General features: G+C 34.4%; 1 protein-coding gene across 2 annotated transcripts in view; it reads right to left on the bottom strand.

Moving 5' to 3' along the window:
• nckap5l (NCK-associated protein 5-like) overlaps nt 1-23,158 on the bottom strand; it is a 53,606-nt gene extending 30,448 nt beyond the window's left edge. For both annotated transcript variants that reach the window (XM_087307147.1, XM_087307150.1), the window contains exon 1: nt 22,954-23,158. The gene's annotated coding sequence lies outside the window, so the exon portion shown is untranslated. The remainder of the gene's footprint in view (nt 1-22,953) is intronic.
• Between the last annotated feature and the right edge of the window lie 294 nt (nt 23,159-23,452).

Raw genomic sequence — 23,452 nt, 5'->3', positions numbered from 1 at the left:
AAAGAAAATGAATACAGCCCAATAACAAATGACTGTATTATGTATATTGTGACTTAACTTTACCTTCATTCCAGGTACATATTTACCGGTAAACACAAAACAGAAGAAGACTTTCATAAATCTTCAGCTAATAAAGAAACCCCTAAGCAATCAGAATAACTAAACTCTCTCAGACACTAAAGCCTTATCTACATATCGGAGTGTTATTATGGCTCCAGGGCTGATCTACAAGGCCGAAGTGCTGAAAAAGCTCGTCCCTGACCATGAATGAACGTCAGATCATGCCCTCGGCAAACACCAACTCATATGTGCACGCCTGCAGGAGGAATCTCATGTGAAGAAACTGACCGGTGTCAGTATCTTCACACGAGATGACCAAATTGGATGAAATGACCCACATGCAATGGGGTCACATGTTGTCTTGGAGTCGACAGTAAAAGGGTGAGATCTTCCTGGACAAAGGCCCATTGTGATCCTTTAAACTCCACTTTCACGTCTCGAAACACCCATGAGGGATAGACTTACGGCATTACATACAACCGTCCCGATCTATAATGAGGTGCATTGTGACACGATGGGTCTTAAATGTCAGGAATCTGCTCTTATTGGGAGGTCGTCTCTGCTTTCCAATGTGTTACCAATTCACTAGTCAGCAGTGACATGCAAAGTGGAGCACACTTGAAAGCGTCTGTAGGCCCCAGGTGCCAAGTGACATTAACATGCTTGTAACAGTTCTGCCGAACTACATCTCCTTAAACACAGCTGGACGTTTGGCCCAATTAGAAAATCTCAAAGGAAGTAATGCAGGCAATTACATTTCAGGACTGTTGATTGAGCCTGACTGAGCAATATATCTGGAGTATTGCATAACTACAACAACATTGTGATTCAATAGAGCTGATTAGGGAATCGTGGATTCTGTGTGGGAGTCGATGAGAGAGGGATGATACTGAAATTTTCTGATAACTGAATTAGATTGCACAGATGCAGAAAAAATATTGGGAGTGCAGATATGGATTCATGTTATATAATAGACCAGCAGTAATTGGAGTTTTTTAGTCATCATTTTTTTAGCATTTTTTAATACTATAATTGATTTAATAGTATAATCTATCATATTTACTGTAAGATATTATAACTAATTAAAGGCAACTTCTGTCTTTCTACTTTAAAACTTAAGTTTGTTTAAACTTTTGCTTGCTGTTTCTTTGCAGTTCATTTTGAGATGAACACTAGAATTATTATTTCAGAAATAGTTACAAATATTTGTTACGGTAATACAACAAAACAAAAAATTCTGAACTAGCAGTAGTAGTTAGTAGTTAGTGCTGTGCGATTAATTAAAATCGAATCACAATCGCGATTTGAAACGTTGCGATAGCTAATCACAAGAGGCTGAAATATATATAGAGTATATCATTTCCCCCATCCAAAGCAAATGTGTGACTGCCGTCTGTGTGTGATAGTCTTACTAGCCAATTGAGTGAGCACACTTTCATTCTGCCCAATCAAAATTGTGCAACTGAACTAAGCAAAATGCCCACAATAAAACAAACAAACAGGAAAGCACGGACAAGTGAGATGATGACATCTGCTGCTTCAGATAAACAGCACATCAGTATTATAGGAGTATTATAGGAGTATTTTGCTTCCAAAGTCACAGTCACCAAACAAAAGCAGGTAATGTGTCATAGCCTTCGCAGAATTGTTGCCACAGTATGAGGAAATACAACAACCAGCACCTAAAAAAGCACCACAGGCAGCTATAAGAGGAGTGTCTTGCTAAAAAATCAACTGAAAGTATTGCCAGTGACACTCAATACAGTAGCTAGCAACAGCAGAGTACAATTCCCGAGTTGTTTGCAGCTACTGCACCATATGAAAAAACATCACAAAGCCACCCAGAGACAACTAACGCCACATCTCATGACCGTTTGCTCTAGAGAAAAATTAGTGTTTCATTTCTGAATATGTATAAACAAATTTGAATAAAAGTTGCAGTTAATGTCTTTTCAGTTTATTTTTTAACTAACACTCACTGCATTTTAGCAGTAAAAAGCTACGATACAGAATATTGAGCTGAAGTTTGAATACAAAATTAAATCACAAATCAAATTAAAACCACAACATCTGTAGTAAAAAGTAGTCTTAGTAGTCTTGCTGTTATTACTATTATTATTATTAATTTTTTTTTATCTCAGAATAAAGTCATTCATATTTCATTATGCAAATAAAACCAAATACTATCAAAATCATATATTTAAGAATTTATGGTCACACGTTTCATTTAATAACATGAACAAAAATAAACAATACTTGTACATAATCATAGTTCATCAATATTTACTATTGCATGATTAAATTCTAAAGTTGTGTTTGTTAACATTGTTAATGCACTGTGAGTTACCATAAACTAACTATGAACAACTTTATTTTCATTAACGAATGATAACAAAGACTAATACTTAATAACCGTAGCGTTTATTGTTTGTTCCTGTATGGGTTGAACAATACATCATTTTAGCATCGATATCGCAATGCATGTTCTTGCCATAGTCACATCGCAGGATTAGATCATTTATTAAAGATTAAAAGATAAAGATATTATTTTCAATTATTTATACAATGATGATGACCATGCTATTTTACATTTGATTGTTGACTTTCTGTATTTAAATACTGTTGGACTCTGCAGAAAACTATAAAACACTGTTTATTTATTAACTTTTGCTTGTTATGTATTATCATTTATGCAGATGCACTCCATAGAACAAGACTTGATCCTCCCAGTTGATTTAAATTGATGAAATCTTTCCAAATAGAGCTATTCAAATCATCTGGTAAAATTGAATTCATGTCGCAATATCAGAGCTAGACAAAATATCACAATGTCATATTTTTCTAATATCGTGCAGCCATATAACTAAAAGAACCTTATTGTAAATTGTTGTCTATTTTATCTTAATAATAATAAAAATTGCTACAAACTATAATATAACACATCCTAATTTATCAAAAACAAATCAGCTTATTGTTACTGTGCTGAATTTTAATAATCGCCACATCCCTAATAACAGAATCCTCATGATAGACCTTTGCCAGTGTTTGGTCCACTTCCATTTGCCAGCAGTTGGTCAATGACAAAGCATTTGGGCAGCTCAGGATTAAAGGAATAAATCAGGCTCATGGCAAAAAAGCCCCCATTGAGAGTGAGACAGCTTAATGGGCGGTAATGTGCTGAACTCCATGTGAGGTGGAGGCGCTGATCCACCTTTTTGAAATGTGACACTGGTCTGGGGGAGAGAAGGAGGGGCAGAACGACACCATGCTAAACTGACCCGACTTTATTTATTAAATATTGACTTTAGCACACATTATTTATTCTCAAAGATGGAAAGCAGATCAGTTTGAGAATCTGTGTGAACACTTAAATTTAAATATACCATTCAAGTACAAACAACATTCAAACACCAGTGCAAACTTAATTATAAATGGCTGCAATTTGCATGTTTTTTATGCCTTTTATGATCAGTTTTTTTTTTTACATTTGCATCGCCATGAAACATCTTCAGTTTTATTCTTCTTTCAGTGTTATTATTTCTTGTTACAACAATCAAACTGTCACAGAAGTATGGGGTGACAGGTTATAGTTTGCATATAAACACTGATGTTTATGGTTTAGATTAAAAATCGCTGTGTGAAAGCAACTTTATGCTTTATATGAAGGTTGCATCACTTACAGAGTTACACCAATCAAAAAATTTGTTTGTTGCCAAATAATTAGTTCAAGAGATTTAAAAAAAAATGCTGATTCATCTGTGAAACATGAGGTCTGTATGAGTCAGTTACTGAATCCTTATTCAAATGACTATCAATTTGAATTATACAGTAATATAATTTTTTTTTTTATCTGCATTAACACTAGAAATACCAAAGCAAACATTCTGACCATGTTAAACATTGCTAAACTAAGGGAAATATATCTATATATACTCTGGCTAGCGTTGGGCGATGTCGACCAATTTGGCATCGTACAATGTCTATTGTAAGACTTTGTGATGGACGATGGCATCATCGTCGTAGGCAGCATGTATAAATTATTTATGAATAAATAATTAATTCATAACTTATTATTTAATTGTAGCCTACCGATTCCACTACCCGACCCGCATGGTCTTTGTTTTACTCATAACCAAATCATAAATAAATAAAGATAAGTCACACACAAATTACCACGTCAATCACTTTTTCCACAGGACTCTGACATGAATATGAATCTTTGTCATTATAATAGCGTCGACAAAAAATGTGAAAAAAGGTGCACAACCAACATGATGTGCATTTTCAGCTGCAGTGTGGATGAAGATCAATTCAGAAATGCTAGATGACACGCTAGTGTGGACGTGGATCGTCTATCCACCTAACCCTAAAGCTGACTTTTCATACTGTGAATGGCCATAAAGATCAAGTTGCATTTCGCCGTCCAGTACTTTTTCCCTAGCCTCTGAATAAGTGTGCCTCTGTTGCCTAGCAACTTCCTGCAAACAAAATTGCTTTTTTTTTTACGGCAAAAACATAACTTTACCTCATGTCTTTCAAAACAACATTTTTACTGTGGTGAAGCCTCTATAAACTCATACATAATTCTATAACTCATACAAATTATAAAATATATTACAAAATAGATCCTATTTTAGGGTAAAGACTTTACAAAAAAAGATGACAGACATTTAAGTTGCTTGACTACAACAACATTGTGATTCGATAGCGCTTATTAGGGAATCATGGATTCTGTGTTGGAGTCGATGAGAGGGGAATGACACTGAAATTTCCTGATAACCGTTTTAGATTGCACAGATACAGACAAAAAAATTGGGAGTACGGATATGGATTCATGTTATATAATAGATCAGCAGTAATTGGAGTATTTTTAGTCATCATTTTCCATAATTTTTTAATGCTATAATTGATTTAATAGTATGATCCATAACATTTATTAAAACTAGTGAACGTAACGTCATCAAACTATATCAACTACATCAAAACTTAGGTTTGTTTAAACCTTTGCTTGCTGTTCCTTTGTAATTAATTTTAAAATGAATACTAGAATTATTATTTCACAGTAACAAATATACGTAACTCTAATACAACGAAACAAAAAATTATGAACTAGTAGTAAAGACTAATGATGACAGACTAAGCTTAACTCTCAATAGAAGCTTCAAAATGTAAAGATGAAAACAAAAGTTCAATTTGCTACAGTCTTACATGAACAGTGCTGTTAAAAAATTACAATTATATACATTTTAATACACTTTTAACTAATTTTTGTTGATGAAATGCTGAGCCTCTAGTAAATGACTTGCTATTTTCTTGAGCTATCTATACAGTATCACCGAAGGCTCTTAGTGTCTATTTGAAACCAAATGAATAAAAATTGTGATTTTTAGTTTATCCAGAATCATGCAGCTAAAAAACACACCGAGACAAAATAACCCTCCTGACAAAGCAAATCTGACTCGGAGGTCACAAACGCAAGAGCAAACACTGCATCTACTGGACAAGGACATCTGGTAAAGCCAAAGCAGAATAATCTTGCAGTCATGGTAACCACCTTGACTAAATGTCACGCCGGCTACTGTATTGGCTACGCTCACAAAACAAAGAAGAGGGAGGGGGAAAAGGGATTGAGTTCCATTGATAAACAAAGAAAAAAAGACACACATGTATCAGTCCTGGAGAAACGCTCTTCCATTGTAAAATAAACAACTCAGCATAATAAAACAGTGGGCTGTACGCTTAGTTTAAAGGCTGGCATGTGAGTTGTGCAAGCCGGGCCAGTGTCCCCGTGCCGGCATTGCAGTAAAGTGCAGCGAAGCCTGGCTTTCAGCAGACTGCAGAGCCAGTGAACATGGACACAGCCACTAAACATCTGGACACCAGGCGTAGGGGCTTAGAGCGAATGCCCTTCGGCACCTTCCAGCTGGGCCGACCCAGCATTTCAGCTCCCTATACCTCTTTTGTTCAGCCGCATGTGACCACAAGTCCACTTAGAAACGCAAGAATGCATATTTAAGCTGTATTAATGTGTTCTGCATGTGCACTTGCGCTGTTGTTAATCGTCTGTGCTATATAAATAAAATATAAAAATATACACACACACACACACACACACACACACACACATATATATATACTAAAAGTCTGTATTGACCTTTTATTCTGTAATTTAGAAGTGCGCTTATTTTTGCGATTGTTTCAGAACTTCCAATTCAGTTGGCTATGGGAGAAATGGCTACAAATCGGCACAAAATGGTTAAACTACTTGCGCTGCAATCAAGTTTGTTCATAACTTTAGTCAAAAAGTATAATATAATACGAAAATATCAGTTTGCAATATCAAGCAGCACAACAAGCAGTTTTTAACATCTAAAAATAAATGGAAGTGAATGAGACCGGAAGTCTAGAGCCAAAATTATTCCACTGGCTGCCGTGAAGAATAAGGGCAATAATGTTGGATGTTATACTGGTTTTATAGAACGTTTTGATTTCATTTTATAAACACCTATATATCAGGTAATATGTCATCCATATAAAACAATTTGATGAGTGCTTGTTAGATCGAAAGATAAGACATAGAGTGAGCTGCTGTGGGGAAAGTGCATAATCCGATTTGTCCTAAACATTAGTCATGCTGTATATTAAGGGCTTAACATGTGAGATACAGCTAACGTGTATTGTTTTAGGCGGTTTTCAGATCAGATGAGTTACTTGTGTAATTTAATACATTAGATTTGCTTTCCATAGCTTGTAACTTACATTTTCACAGGTATGATCTCCATCTGTAAATGTTAGAAACACATGAAAAATATTTACATTCTTCTGTCGGGTACATGAGCCTTCTGCATGAGAGTTTTAGCTCAACTTCAACTTAAGTGAATTGAGTAGGCGGGAGAGCAATAACACAGATAAACTGACTGTATTCTGACTGAAAAATACATTTTCTTAAAATAATGTGTTATATGTAGATTTTTTATTTTTTTTGTAAAGGGACTATTGTAATCAAGATTTTGTGTATTTAGGTTGTTGCAATATGTGATTTAAACCTTTTTTTATATAATGGTCACGCTGCTTTCATAACCTTTACAATGAGCATTGTTTCATTGGACAACATTGGGCAGAATTAAAAAAAGAAAAGAAAATATAGTAAAACAAATACAGATTTTAGTTTCAAATACAGATATTTGTTCCTATTCATTTATTTATTTTTTTTATTGAAGGATACTTAAGTTCAATCATTTGGTTTAATTTAAACCAGCACAATTTATGTTTAATGCTAGGAATAAATTAGATTCTCAAACAATGTCAGGATATTAATCAATTTAAAAAGCTGTATAAATATAAATTATTATAAGATTATAATGATGAATAAAGGTGATTGAAAAAGAATAAAATGAGAAAGGTATGATGAAATTTCAATTAATGGCTGTTTGAAATACTATGTATTTTTTGGGTCTATGTTGTAGGTATGGGCCGGTATGAGTTTTTGATTATATGATAACCTTGGATAAAAATATCACGGTATTGTGATCAATGCTTTAAAAGTTCTTTTTAAATGTCTGGAAAAAAAAACTTCTCTCATTTAACACAATAGATTTCATTTTAGGAAACATTTATAATATTTTGGAACAGTAAACGTGTCAGGCTAAATAATTAAAATAAATTATTATCTGCTAGTTTCATTAGTTTCAAAAGTACAGATTTCTCTTCAACACATGAAAAAAATTTTTTACCTATACCTCAGGAATGGTATAACTTAAAATTTTAGTTGATTTAAAACCTTGAATTTCCAAACTGCGAAAAACCTTGAAACCGGTTATCGCCCCATGCCTACTATGTTATAAAAAGTAAATGTACAAATGGAATCAAACAAATAATATGTCAAAGATGCCAAAAGGATAAAATATACCTCTTGTAAAGCTCATATGTCTAATGTAAAAAGAAGAGATAAGTAAAAGAAAAAATAAGTTGAATTAATAGACGAATGATGTGTGTGGTAATGGGGCGAAAATAATAAGCTTGTGCTTTATCCCGCTCCATTTCAACCATGTTGAAATGTATTTTGTTTAAAGAGTTGTTTTGTGTATGATTTTTCTGTTCGAAATAAATCAATCAAATCAAATTTTAAATCCAATTATAAAACAAAAATGTAGAGATACAGCTGAAGGCAAAGCTATTAGCTTTGATAAAAAAATTAATTGCCAAGAGCTGTTTAAATAGAGAAAAAAAAAAGATTAAAAAAAAGAAATGTAAAAATAATAGATTTAATAATGAATTTGTTTTGTTTTTGCCTAATGACAGTAACATTATATTATCTGTAGCCAATCGGTGGAAAAATACAATTTGTTAAAAAGGCTAATAATATTGACCTTAAAATATATTTTATTATTTTATTATTTTAAAACTGCTTTTATTACAGTAAAACTAAAAACAATTACAATAAAACTGTCCATAAAAATGTGAAAAAAATATCTGTGTAAAAAGTCCTGTTAAGCATCACACAAAAAAGAAGAAAAATGATTTACAACTATTATACTGCAATTTTAATACAGCAATGTTCATTCAATATCAAGTTTTACTTAATACATGGCTACCTAACGTTAAAATATTTAACAGAATGCATCAAGTTCATTGAGGTAACTTACGCAAAATTGGTGATGAAACACAAGCGTCTTGTGCCTTCGCTGTATTGCTTTCTCTGACATGAACTAGGCACTAAACTATGTTGACAGAGTTTCCAAGTATTGGGAAAACTTTGAATAATGTCATGGAGTTCATTCATGAAGTTGTGTGAGCACACAGTATGTTGAAGCACACATGCACTTTGGTCAGAGCCGTAATAATGCGATTAAGGTATGCATTTACATGCCTGGTTTACCAATACAATTAGCCTATGCTAAATATTTTAATGCGAGTGCAGTTTACATGATAATGAGCTTAATTACATCAATTAGATAGAACTATGTTTGATTTAGGTAATGTTTAAATGTAATACTGACAAATCTCAACACAGCAACTGTCAACTATAATCCAACGTTGCCAGTATAATACGAAAAAAATATGTTAGTTTGTTTATTTTGCACTTTCTTTCTTTACACAACTGATCTATGAACTCTTCAGCACACACATCAAATAGATTTAATAATAATCTGACACTAAGAATTTAGATCCTTTACTATTACGTGATTCAGACTGGATTGGGGCATAAAACACTTGATCAGATCATCCTTACTCTTATTAAGGTTTTTTTCCATAGATTTTTATTAATAAACAATGTTTTTTGTTTGTTTACATTATGAAACTCACAAAAAAAGCATTAATAATGTGTTTGGTGTGTAGTTTTATACAGGCATTAATCGTCAATAGACAAAACTAGTTATGGAGTCTAAATTAAACTATCACATTGGTTTGAAACTGCTATTAATGACTTTACTAAATTTGTATTTATATGTTTAAATAAACAGTGAAGGTTTTTTTATTTTCATTAATAAGAATTAGATCAATTTTTAATTCCTCTGCTTGTTCCCATAGTTTACACCGAAATGCAAGAAAACAAATGTAAGCTTATCAATGTGTTCTGGGCCTATTTTCATACTACTATTAATGTACACGACATACATAGAGCAATTCTGCCATCCAAGAACCATTGTGATGGGAAAATAATTTCATTAAAGAATTCATTTTGTTGATTTAAGTCATGTCTTGTTTCATTTACCTTATGACATGACAAGCGTCATTTGTCATGATTGTTTAGGCCATTTTAAAGTGTTCTGCACATACTTTTACTCTGCCATTAATCCTCTATGCTACATAAATACATACATTCTGTCGACCAATAATACTGTAATGCCTAAATTAACACTTATTGGCCAAAATTAGGAGTCAGATTGATCTGACAATGACACAAACCTAAATGAAGGATTTTTAAAAATGTGTATAAATTAAATTATTTGTTATGAAACACAGATAACCTCATTTGTTTGGCCCCTGAGTGACCACAGTCCACTTTCGAAACACAAGAACGCATATTTAATCCGTATTAATGTGTTCACTGTGTACTTTTGTCCTGCCATTAATCCTCTGTGCTACACAAATTGGTGAATTTTGTAGGACAAAAAAAGGTTGCAAAGATAAAAGACCACTCTTATGGGACAGATTGATAATGTGTGTGGGTGTTTTAAAAAAAAAAGTGACCCCATCTCAGGGCAGGATGCGTATTTAACATAAACATAACATACATCAGCTTTGGTAAGCCTCTCAAGGGAATAGTTGGCGTAATTAACTGGCTAAAGGTCACAGGACCCTAAACCACCACCGCTTTCATTTCAAGAGAAAAAAAGAAGGGAAATGAAAGCACGTGAGGCCATTTTTCCCGGCTTTTAAACAGGGTGGTGTGGCTTTTCAAAGGGGGTTGGTGACTGTAGCCTCTTTGTGCCAGAGAAAAGCGAGCTCTGCCATATCAAGTGTATGGCGCTGTACAAATGCCCCACTCTACGCCATTGACCATGAAGTCTGTTTGACTCTCTCTGCTGCCCCACCAAAGTTGTGGACATTTATCCCCTCTCTCCCCAAACAGGATGTGCCATTGACCTGGTTTGCTTGAATTGATTAAGGCCACATTCCAAAGCATATTTCCGCTGAGTAAAGCTATGAATCGAATGTTTGTTGCAGCTGAAGACTGGCATACTGTGAGAAACCAAAGCAAATGTTTGCTTCGCTTTTTTTTCTACAGTGTGAACGCGAAGCAAAATAAATCCATATATTTTTGCAATGGTGCGTTACTTTCACTAGGTCACCGCTGATAGGTTCTCTAAGCAGCACTGTTTACTCCAAAAGATTCTGTTACTGGCTAAGTACACAGGAAAGAAAGAGGAATGCAAGCGTGACAAACCCACTATAATAATATATACACTAGTGTGTACGGGTCAGTGACATGTAAGGGTGTCTACTACATAAGGGTTAGTGTACAATACATATAGTGTTTAATGAATATCTTTGTTCTTAATTGAAATAAAGCTTCAATTAAATATGTAAATATTACATGATTTTTTCAGATGCTCAAATTTTAATGTCAAAATAGAAGTTGCCTCAATAACTAAATAAGTTAAAGTTACGAAAACTAAAGATCTAAACAGAAAAATAACAAATTGACTAACTTAAAAGTAAAAATGAAGACAGTGAAATAAAAACCAAATAAAAAAATATTATACTACATAAGAAATGTAAACAAAGATGCTTGGTTCCACACTATTCCTTTATGTTGTCCCAACACAAATCCAACACAATCCAAGACAAAAGTTAACGTAATCGTTTTTACAAATTTAAGTGGATTAAAGATAAAACAAATAAATGGTCTCAAAAAAGTCATTTTTTGAGTGTAGATAGATAAACTATGAATAAACAAACAATATAAAATAAAGTACAAAGTACACGTCCATTATAAAACACTCACAAGACATCAATTTGGACTACTATGCTACTATATGATATATTAAATAGTTCACACAAAAATACACTTTCACTTTCACTTCATAGCATAGTATGTAAACGATGCATAGTATGTAAACGAACAGATTTACGTGTACTAGTTGCAGACGTGATCATGAGGCTTTTTGCACCGAGTTTGAAGCAATCAGAGAACAGCAATGCAGTACATTGATCCTTTTAATATAGCATATTAATGATGAGATCCAAAAATTATAGCATAATATTGAGAGTTAATTTAAAGCTATCTCACGGCCCACCTGCAGGATCGCCGCAGTCCACCGGTTGAATAGCATAAATAAATAGCAATTCGATTTTTTTTTCTCCAAATCTTGAAGCCCTAATCACTATATTTTCTAGATTTCCAACACACATTTCACAACCTAAATTTTGTCATGAAAAAAAGTCTAATTATTTGATACTTTTACAAGACTTTCATACTTTAACGAATACAAAATGAAAAAAAACAAGTGGTCTCTCTCCATATACATCAATGTGTAAAATACAGATATGGATGTGCAGGAAATCCTTACTGTGCACCTCCAAAAACACAACAAAGACTGGAGGAGGAGAAAACTGCAAGAGTAATTGCTCTCATCCAAATTTCTGCAGTGTTTGTGAAAACAGTAGTAATGTCTTGAGGAGATGGCAGCCCACTCCCCTGCTGCGTATACGGCATATCTTTCCAGCATCCCAGAGTAATTGATGAGTTTTCTGCATTTATATGATCCCCCAATCCATAACCATGGTAACTGTTTCGCCGGGGAGCCGGTGAGGGGAAACGCGCCAGCAGGGGAAACTGATAACAGACATGGCCGTCCCGACTCAGCATGGGTAAACCCAGAGCCTGCATGTCTGGAGGGACTTTAAAGATACTTTGTGCCAAAGCTGGCCCATCAGTACACGTTTTAGCCTTTTATGTTGACAAGAAAGATGCTGCTGTAATGACGCTCTTTATTTTCTCACACTAATGCAGGACTATTGGGCCCCAATCAGGCCATCCGGTTATAGAGGCTCTTACTGCCAAAGAGCCACTGCCAAAGGTCCAATTTCATGCCTCAGCCTTAATTGTCCAAAGAGGCTTGTTTAGATGACCGAACACAGCATGAAGAAGAACTGTGCAAGTTAGAGACTCCGGTTTCACATTTAAAATTAAATTAAGGAACAGATCGCTTCCCTACATTTCTAAGGTGGTTCCTCATGCAACAAGGACAAACACAAGCATAAACACTTTCTGCTTAACTATAATTAAAAATCTGCTGCTTTGAAAGTGTGGCTAATGCTAATGATAATCAATAACTCTTTGTATTTGGAAGGATCTGACCAATATATTGGTCCATAAATAAAGAACTTGATGTGACTTTTTTGTGGAAATTAACAGACACTTAAATAAAAATCTTGAACTGGATTTCTAAATATTATACTATATAATATAATATATAAATATAATACCATATTACAAAATCAAATCTTAGCTTAACTGTAAAAAGCAAACTTCTGAAATCCTCTTATTTTCACAGTGATTTTCACAAGACAGTCCCTTTAGACCAGGGGTGGGCAAACTGTCCTGGAGGGCCGGTGTCCTGCATAGTTTAGCTCCAACACTAATCATTTAATATGAATATGTCAATAACTCAATTTTGACAAAAAATGTCAGATAGAAACTTATAATTCTAAGGTGACGAAGTGTCTGTATTAGGGGTCAACAAACTTGTTCCTGGATGGCCGGTGTCCAGCAGATTTTAGCTCCAACCCTAATCAAACACACCTGAACAAGCTAATCAAGGTCTTACTTGGTATACTTGAAACATAGGCAGGTGTGTTGAGGCAAGTTGGAGCTAAACCAAGGGACACTGGCCCTCCTGGACCGAGATTGGTGACCCCTGGTCTATATGTTTTGGTTGTTCATTTTCAAAACAACTGAATTCCTGAAAATGAAAACTTTAAAGGTGCCCTATTATGCCTCTTTTCATAAGATGTGAAATAGGTCTGAGATCCCTACAGTGTGTGTGTGTTTGTGTGTGAAGTTTCAGCTTAAAATACTGAACAGATGTCTTTTTATATCTCTTTCGAACTGTCCGTTATAGACATTGATCAGAATTTTGCCATTCTGTTCTCTTTAAATTCAAATAAGATCGTGCTCCCAGCCAGAGGGTGGAGCTCCAAATGCCTGTGTCTCAGTAGCTATGTTTTCATCCACCTTATTTTATGCGCATTCTGGTTGATGTAAATGCCAAGATGCGCATACATTTTAAAAATGCTCAAAAAAACCTATGCGCACAACTAAGTGGGATAAGCTTTTTATTCGATAAGAAAAGATGCGCATAAACTATGATGGAAACACTTTTAACGAACAAATTCCAGTATGCGCATTAAAAAAAGTTAGTTAATTTTGTTATAAGAGATCATGTGATGATAATGTGTGTGAATGGACATGCAAACAGGCTGAGCACTTTGTAAAACATCTAAAATGTTGTTTTGGTCAGTAATTAGTGTTTTTATATTATTAATGACCTCTAGAACTGTCAAAAGCATCTGTACTCCATGTCTCACGCCTTCAAACGCTACTACGCATTCAGTGCGTGTCAGCGTTGTCCTCTAAGGCGCAAGTCATTTATGAATGAAGAAAAGATTTGACGAAGCTTCTCCTACCGCAGTAAATTCTGTTTGTACTGTTAATATTTGGTGCCAGATAATCAGGAAGTGTCGATTTTGTTCTCTTTGACTCATTGGATGGAAACGCTGCTTTATTCGCACATCTTCTATGCAATATTCCAGTTCTGCACATAAATTTAATTTGCATTTTTTAATGGAAACATAGCTAGTGAGATCGTCACTAATAGGCGGGACTTCCCCCCACCCCTGAGACTTCCCCACCCCCCATCCCCCACCCCCCAATGACACGTAGAATATCAATCAAAATACTTGTGCAGAATGTTTTAATCAATTGTTATTTTACCACTAGAGGCTGGGTATATTTACACACTGTTGGCACACAACTGTGTCTAAACCCTTTATAAAAGTGATTTTTGCATAATCCCCTTTTTATTTTGCATAATAAAAAATAAATAAAAAAAAGAGTTTCAAAGAGCAGTCATTGCCATTCTGTAAGCTACAAATAACCATTTCATTAAAATGTAATGCACACACATATTACATATTCAGTTTAAAGGCAAACTGGCTACTTGAAAATTAAAAAAAGCTAACTACAGCAGTGTTCTTTACAAACTGATATTGCCAGCTACTGGCCTGGCATGCATTTTTTTTGTTCTTGTACTGGTCTTAGATCTGTGTGAACTTGGAATATTTGAAAGCATTTCATTTTTATCTACATTGTTACTGTATAAACATGCCCTCAGAGTAGTGGGGAAAGAAAAAATCCACAATACAATTGTAATTATTTATTTTATTGTACTTAATCTGTTGACATTTTTAGATTTCAAATAAAATACAAATCATGAAAGGACTTTTTTATGCACTGATTTCTATTGTTGTCCTATTTCTATTATTTGCTAATCTAATTCTGAAAATAAATATTTATTTATTAAAAATGCCATGTACGTAATCATTTCTCCAACGAAACGAAACAAAAATTTTGAACCTCTTTGTTCAAAGCTCAGATTTCTGTTTTTGAAATGTATGCAAATTAGTGCATATTTAATTATATAATCCTTCATTTGCATCAACGCATAACATTTCAGAAATCTTGCAATCCAAAAAATTCAAATGCAGTCAATCAACTGGGAAAATATATCTGCTAGTTTTTTTTTAGCCTATTCTCCTATGATGTCTTGCCCTAAAGCTGCAGTGAATAGCAAATCAAGAGACATAAACCTTTCAACGACACACATTAAAGCTGGGGGGCCAAATCTGCAAGATATCACTTCTAAATTTTCCCACAGTCCTCTGTGTGATTTCATTCCTTTATCAGATGTTTCACAGGGGTTTTGTTTGTACGTGCCTCATGTGGCTCTGCTTTGTGATAGCAGCTGATCAGCGTCTCTGCCGTGCACCAGGATCAGGTGGCCAAGCACAATCTCTCCCCCCCACCCCAAACCATTCTGGGCTTCAGTCCATGGAATAACATCATGAGCCACAACCTGGAAAAACAACGAAGCGCACTGTTCGCAAGCTACAACATAGCAGAGTAACAACTTCAGGCCATGTGGGAGTTGTAATGTGTTGAAATGCATTGCTGTGCTGTGACTGATAGCATCTTACTTAAATATGTAGCTATGGGAACAATAGCTGCGTGACAGAGATTTCACACAGGAATGCAAACTTAACTGGTTTAACGGGAGTCAGAAGGATTCTACAGAAATCATTATATTTATTAGTACTGAGTCAGTAATTGCACAAGCAAATAAGGCAGGGATGCACTCATATGAAAACTGTGGCTGATAACCAATATACATGCATAAATATAAATAATTACATAATTGTCCTGTGCCTGATTACAAAAACAAAACAAAAAGATTTTTTTGCAGAAGCAGAGATGCACCAATACGGGACCAATAATTAAGACAGATAACAATAACAATAGACCTTTTTCACACTTTCCGGTTTCTCAGTAGTGGAAGCCCTAATAGTTGGGAAAACTTAAAGTGCAGTGATTTGGAGAATACAACAAATATTTTTTTACAATCTTGATTAAATCCAAATAAATGTTCATATGTTTATATGTTTATATGTTTATATATATATATATAAACTTTATATATAACTTTAAAGGACTTAAGATGCTGATTACCGTTAAACACGTCGTAACAGGCTTACAAAAGGGTCCATTGGAAACAAATAGTGGACAACAGATATTGTTTAAAATAGGGATGCTCTGATCGATCGGCATCAGCCAATAATCCCATGTCATGACTTGAACGAACGGTATACTCGCTGATCTGGCTGATTTCATGAACTGTTCACTGTTTGTTTATGAGTTTACAAGCAGAGGACACATAAGAACTGAAAACTTTTAACATATCAAAACTGAATGCTCTGTGTTTTCATTCAAGTTCATTATACTCCAGCTGGAAATATTAGGGAAATAAAAAAACTAAAATATTTTTTAAAACTTGAATATTTAATAATATAACTTACTGTAATATAGGCATTGTACTAAGCAGTAGTTTATGTACCTATTTCCTTTCAGTAAAGAAGTAATGGATTCAAATGTGTGCATTTTAATTCCTTGTGCATCCTTAGCGCTTCAAACTTCATGTTGAATTCTTCCATGATTTGCATTTTTTCCAAATTGCTTTATTAGTGATATTTCTTGCCAATTTTTTTAATCTGTTTTTATCTATTTTTTCTGTAAAGGTGATGACATGTCCACACTAAATGATTAAGTATCTTGAGTATATTAAGCTTAAGTATCATACTTGGACTGAAAATGTGCTTTATGCATTGTAAAGCTTGAAGCATCAGAATTGGTACTCGATTGGCCGATCACCAAGATAAGGAATTGGTACTCATTATCGGCTGCAAAAATCCTAATTAGAGCATTCATATTTTAAAACCTTAACTCTAGAGAACAAGAAAACAGAGAAAACAAAAAGATCTTTTTTTTTTTTTAAACATTTAAAAATTACAATTCTGATGTCCTCTTTTCTTAGTGGCAAACTCCCACACTGCCAACATCTCATCTTCCCTCTAGCAAAACTCTTCTAAAACATGTGTCTGATGAATGTAGCATGTCACATCACGTCAAAAGCACCAATCAAAACCCTCACGGCCAGCAGCACGGATCTGGAATGGATCAACCATCAAAAAGAATTCCTTACTTATCAGCCGATAATTAATTTGCTTATCAAGTCTCTACTATTAAAAACAAGCATTTATATTCTGATACTGATTGTGCACCAGTAAAATAATGTATGATAAAAAATTTCATGCAAGTGAACGTGCAACCAAGGCTAATGACATTTTTATTTTTACAAAAATTCAATTCAAGTGAAATGTCCAACGAAAGGTGCAAATAAGCATTTCTGATTGTAAATGTATTTGTGGCAACATTCACGGTGCATTCACATGTCATAATAAAATATTCCAACCTGTAAAAGCATTTAATTTTAAATTATTAGTGATGCACCGAAATAAAAATTCTGGATACCCTTGCATATAATAAACACCGAAAATAAAATGCTTTGTAAAAATCATTTATTACTTTATTAAGTTATATAATTTTGTAACATTTTGCTTTTGAACTCTGTTTTAAAAAAAAACAAGCCAATAAAATACTTACATCATATAGACAGTGACAAGTTGCAGCATTGCCATGACAGCACAGTAGCACTATTACAAGCAGCAAGATACTACAAGCATTCTACAAAGAAATGTCCTGCCAGCCTATTATTCGAGAAGAATCTGTTTGTCTGGTGAACAAGCGCAGTTAATGCAAAGTATACAAGAACACGAGCTAAATATCCATAAAGGACGATACTGAGCTATTTTGAACTTTATCCGCCTGTTGAACTTGCAATTTAGTCAACACAGCAACAAACCAGCATTTGCATGGTACAGTTAAATTAATGGGTTTTACAGTACAGGGCTTTCCCTGTCTGTTGTGAAAGTCACTAATTTAAGACTAATTTAGTCCAAAACACGAAAATAAAATTATGGTAATTATGACAAGATGTGAACACAGCACACTGACTCATGCATTTATCAAATGAACAATAAAAAAGAATGCTAAAGCTTTGCAGCTTTAATTCTACAAGTGCTGATAATGCTAATAACAATATATTGCACAACAAAAATTAATTATTGTGACAGCCAGGCCTAAGCTTTACGTATGTGATAAAAAAGTGCAAAGCTTTACCAGGTGAGCTACTAAGCAAGCTTACAACAGTGAAAAACAAATGCAATATAAAAAACTCAAGTGACTGAAACCTTCTTAAATAATAATTCAGAAGCCATGTGCTATAGGAAGTGTTTTGAGATGTTAACCATATTCTGCTAGCAACCAAATGTAATATTTTTGAATAATGAAATGATAATAAGCAACGTAATTATAACATGAAGTCCTCTTTTGTTTGTTTTATTAGCTAAAGATATGTTTTTCTGGAGTTTTGTAAAAATGTTGATAGAGGCATATATATAAATATATATATATATATATATATATATATATATATATATATATATATATATATATATATATATATATATATATATATATTTTTTTTTTTTTTTTTTTTTTTTTTTTAGCAAAAGTAGTGTAATTGGGATTTACTTAGGTTTTATATAATGCTTGAAATTCAAACAGAGTTTTTTGGAAAAAAAAATCATTTGCACCCAAAATTGCTTTGCTGATAGAAATGGGCCTGTAATTGCATTGCAGAGTGAAGACGTCCAACTAGAAAATCTGCTTCACACAAAATGCCTAGGGCAAGCTAGCATGTGTGTTCTATAAGCAAGGATAAATCGCATTGGCATGTCCTAAAAACATACCAAAAAACACTGAAACACAACACAGACTGTGTAAACAGTTAGACAACCAGATAAACTGAAGCTATGGAAACATTTCCATATTTTCGCACATCATTTAAGTGAATTCACACAGGAAAACACATTCTGAATTCCTCACTAAGTGTCTTGGAATCTTTAATAATGTGATCTTGCCTATGTCATCTGACTCCCATTAGAGACAATGCATGTCTGCCGGGCATGCGAAAAGATCAAAAGCCACAACAAGATAATGTTGTGATCACTGGGAGTAGTTCGCAAAATTACCACACAACCGTGACTATCAGCAAACTGGGAGCAAGGCCCCCCTGCTGCCTCTAATGTCCTCTGTGGCCATTTGGTTTACTGAGCAATTTGGAGTTTATCTCGCCTTCGATTGCTGTCAGCTATTTTGGGGACATTATTTACTTCACCGGCTGTGCAATGGTCTGTCTGGGCATCAAAATTCCAAGGGCACTACGTAAGAATACATGGGCGATTCTTCACTTGGAGGCACTTTGGGCTATATGTGAAACTCATAAAATGCTGTCCGATGTGTGCTAAGCATTTATAACATAAGGATCTGACTACGGTCAATCAAACCGTTTAAAAAGACGCAGAACAAAGCATTTTCAGTCCAGAATATTGTAATAACAATGAAAACTACTTAGTAACTTCAGTCATTTTACTAACTGAAAGAGTACTGTTGACGCTGCTAACTAACTTTGCCATCTGGAGAAACATAAACAACGAACATTGATCACATACTTACCAAATCCATAGAGACAGGACTATCAAAATTAACTGGAACCGCGTTTTTTCAAAAAAAAGCCGAGTGGCAAATTCTAATTTGACTATTTCCAGATTCGAAAAAACTCTTGTATAGAAAAAATGTTCCTTACAAACATATTTTTGACGACGCAGTGGCGCAGTAGGTAGTGCTGTCGCCTCACAGCAAGAAGGTCGCTGGTTCGAGCCTCGGCTGGGTCAGTTTGCACTTCTGTGTGGAGTTTGCATGTTCTCCCTGCGTTCGCATGGAATTCCTCCAGGTGCTCTAGTTTCTCCCACAGTCCAAAGACATGCGGTACAGGTGAATTGGGTAGGCTAAATTGTCCATAGTGTATAGTGTGAATGAGTGTTTATGGATGTTTCCCAGAGATGGGTTGCAGCTGGAAGGGCATCTGCTGAGCAAAAACATGTGCTGGATAAGTTAGCGGTTCATTCCGCTGTGGTGACCCCAGATTAATAAAGGGACTAAGCCGAAAAGAAAATGAATGAATATAACATATTTTTGTCACGTGTTAGTAGGGTTGCTCAATATTGGAATTCGATACTAAAATTTTAAAAACGTCCATTTCCCGCTGACATTCTTAAACAAACTCACTACTGTTTAACCAGATACCCAGTGTAACCACAGACACAGGGACACCGGAGCGTTTTAAAGCCGTGATTCATCAGCGGATCACTCGTATGTCAGCTTATAATCAAAACCAGCTGATCGACACTTTGAAACATTCCACTTAAATGTAACACTGACGACCCATTTCTCCAAATAATTATTCTACTAATTATTCTACGAATTCTGGTTGGCAACACAGCGTGGCATCTCTCTGAACACCATAACTGGTAAAAGGAGTCTTTGAAGCTATATCATGCAAATTAATGAAGTTGCACCTCGTTCACAATAGAGTGCGCTGATTGGTTTGAACCAAGTCTTTCTCATGAGTTAATGCTGAATCAATGATATCACTTTGTCACGGCCGGTATAAACAGCCAATATTCACGCTGGATCTTGCACAAAGATCTCATCGCTGTGACGTAGCTTCAAAATGTTTTTTCAAACTGAAAGAACGAATTTGCTCTAAACAATGCAAAAACAATCCATTTTCATTTTTTTGCTAAAAATATGAGTCCTAACAGTGTTTCTAGCAATGCGGGAAATATAAATGACTGTCAACATCTCAAAAAATGTGTTTTGGTGTTTTGTGACCCGTTCCATTCTAATCAATTAGAAGAATAAAAGACTTATCAATTTATAATTATTTATTTGTTTTGTTCAGTTGAACACAAAATAAGATATACTGAAAAATGTTGAAAACCTGTAACTATTGACTTTCATAGTACACTGTAAAAAATGCAGTTATTTTACCCCAGTTGAAAAAAAACAATAACAGCTGCTAATTTACAGAAATTTACCATAAAATATCAGCTGTTAAATTACAGAAATTTATCTTAAAATAACAAGGATTAAATTATTGAAATTTACCGTAAAATAACAGACGTTAAATTACAGAAATTTACCATAAAATATCAGCTATTAAATTACAGAAATTTACTATAAAATAACAGACGTTAAATTACTGATTTACCATAAAATACAGACGTTAAATTACAGAAATTTACTATAAAATAACAGGCGCTAAATTACTGAGAAACCATAAAATAACAGATGTTAAATTACTGAAATTTACTATAAAATAACAGACGTTTAATTACTGAAACTTACCGTAAAATAACAGACGTTAAATTACTGAAATTTACTATAAAGTAACAGACGTTAAATTACTGATATACCATATAATAACAGACGTTAAATTACTGAAATTTACTATAAAATAACATTCCCTAAATTACAGAAATGTAAGGAAATTTCTGTAATTTTAATATCTGTTACTTTACTGTACGATTTTTTCCCGGTAGCTGGGGTAAAACAACAATTTTTTTTACAGTTCTTTTTTCCTACTATTGATGTCAGTAGTTAAAGGTATACAACATTCTTTAAAATATCTTCTTTTGCATTCAACTGGAAAGAAATTGGTCCGGATTAGGTCAAGTGTGGATGGTAGAATTAATTTTTCTAAAACTAATTCTCTTTAATATAATTTAGCCAGCAGACAGATAACTTAAAAATAAATAAACTGCTATGGAAATAAAATTCCTAAAAATGACATCTTTAATAATGACAATTTGTAAAACACAATAAAAATAACAATAAAATGAATACACCATTATCAAATATAAATCTGAAAACCAGATATATGTGCATATTTATAAAACAAATAAGTTAAAATTAATATGGTAGGGAACAGTTAGGAAAATGTAATCGCATTACAAATTAGGAAAACGCAATTAAAGAGATTCCACAAAAGATGACCCTTTAAAACAGTATTGATTGTCTAACAAAAATCTATAAACTCCACCTAAGAGACTAAAAAACTGAAAAATCTTCCAAACACATCTACTTGTAAAGCGAATATTCAATGTAAGAGAGCTGTAGGTTGTAAAAGTACTCTTGACATGGTTTTGAACATGGGACTTGCAAATGTGAAAAACATCTGTAAAATATTAAAGGGGAGGGGCCGGGGGCATGCTTTTACCCTCAATTACTCTTGAATTAGTTGCTGTTTTTAGGGTCTCAGGCGGAATGAACTGCCAAAATTAGCAATTTTACAATGCAGCCTGCGTTCTCATCACACACAAGTAAACACAAAAGTTGTGGGTTGCCAAAGTGTGTAACTATAAACAGCCTGTGCTGTAGAAAGAGGAAGGGCTATAGATTGAACCACATAAAACACAGGGATCCAAACTGATGCACAGGCTTAGGATAAGAACGGATTATTGTTTTTTTTTATGCACTGGCATGGAAAAATGCGAGGTCCACACATATAAAGCCAACTCGGATTGTGGTAAAATGAATGATTTAACAAAACAAGCGTAATGCATTTCCGAGCAAAGCAGGATATCACAAGCCAGCAAGCATCCTCACAGACTTCAAGCCCACCGGTGTCCCAGATAGCCGGATGGCTAATGCCCCACATTCCCCATTCCAGTCTTACATCAACATATAACACCATAACAAACACATATTACCCCCATAGTACATTACATTTTGCAAAATAAGCATAACACCGACATGTAAACGTCAAACCGAGCGCGCGATAAGCTAGAAAAATTGCATCTCTTTACCTCGCGCGATCCTTGCGTTTCTTCAGAAGGTGTGAAAATATCCCCGATGAGTATCGCTAAGAAATACCTTGCACTGTACTATTGAATTCACAGCTTGTGGACATGTTTATCTGTCTTCCCAGCCGCTGATTAGAGGTTTTATCGTCGTCTCTTCCCATCCGTCGCTCTCTTCCCGTGTTTAGGTTAAAGCACTCGCAGGAAAAGTGATGTCATGGGCTTGAAATTGTGATGCCCGCCCCACTTTTAGTAAAAGGGCCTGTGTTGTGCTCCACGTAGCGTTTTCAGACGCATGTTTTCATTTATAGCTTTGACTTGTATGTTTATTTTATTTAGATGGAGTTTTTGTTTAATTTATTAACGCGTTTTATTTGATTTTGCTACGCATCTGCAGTGATTTAATCATGACTCGTGACTAAACAAACAGCGGCTCGGCTTTATTTAGGTCTGTCAGGATTAAGCAGTAAATCAATGGTCTTGTGACAACATTTAGCATGTCTTG

Source organism: Danio rerio, chromosome 23, assembly GCF_052040795.2.
Source record: "Danio rerio strain M-AB ecotype USA chromosome 23, GRCz13ab, whole genome shotgun sequence".
Classification (NCBI taxonomy): Eukaryota; Metazoa; Chordata; class Actinopteri; order Cypriniformes; family Danionidae; genus Danio; species Danio rerio.
This window is presented reverse-complemented; position numbering and strand designations above follow the sequence as displayed.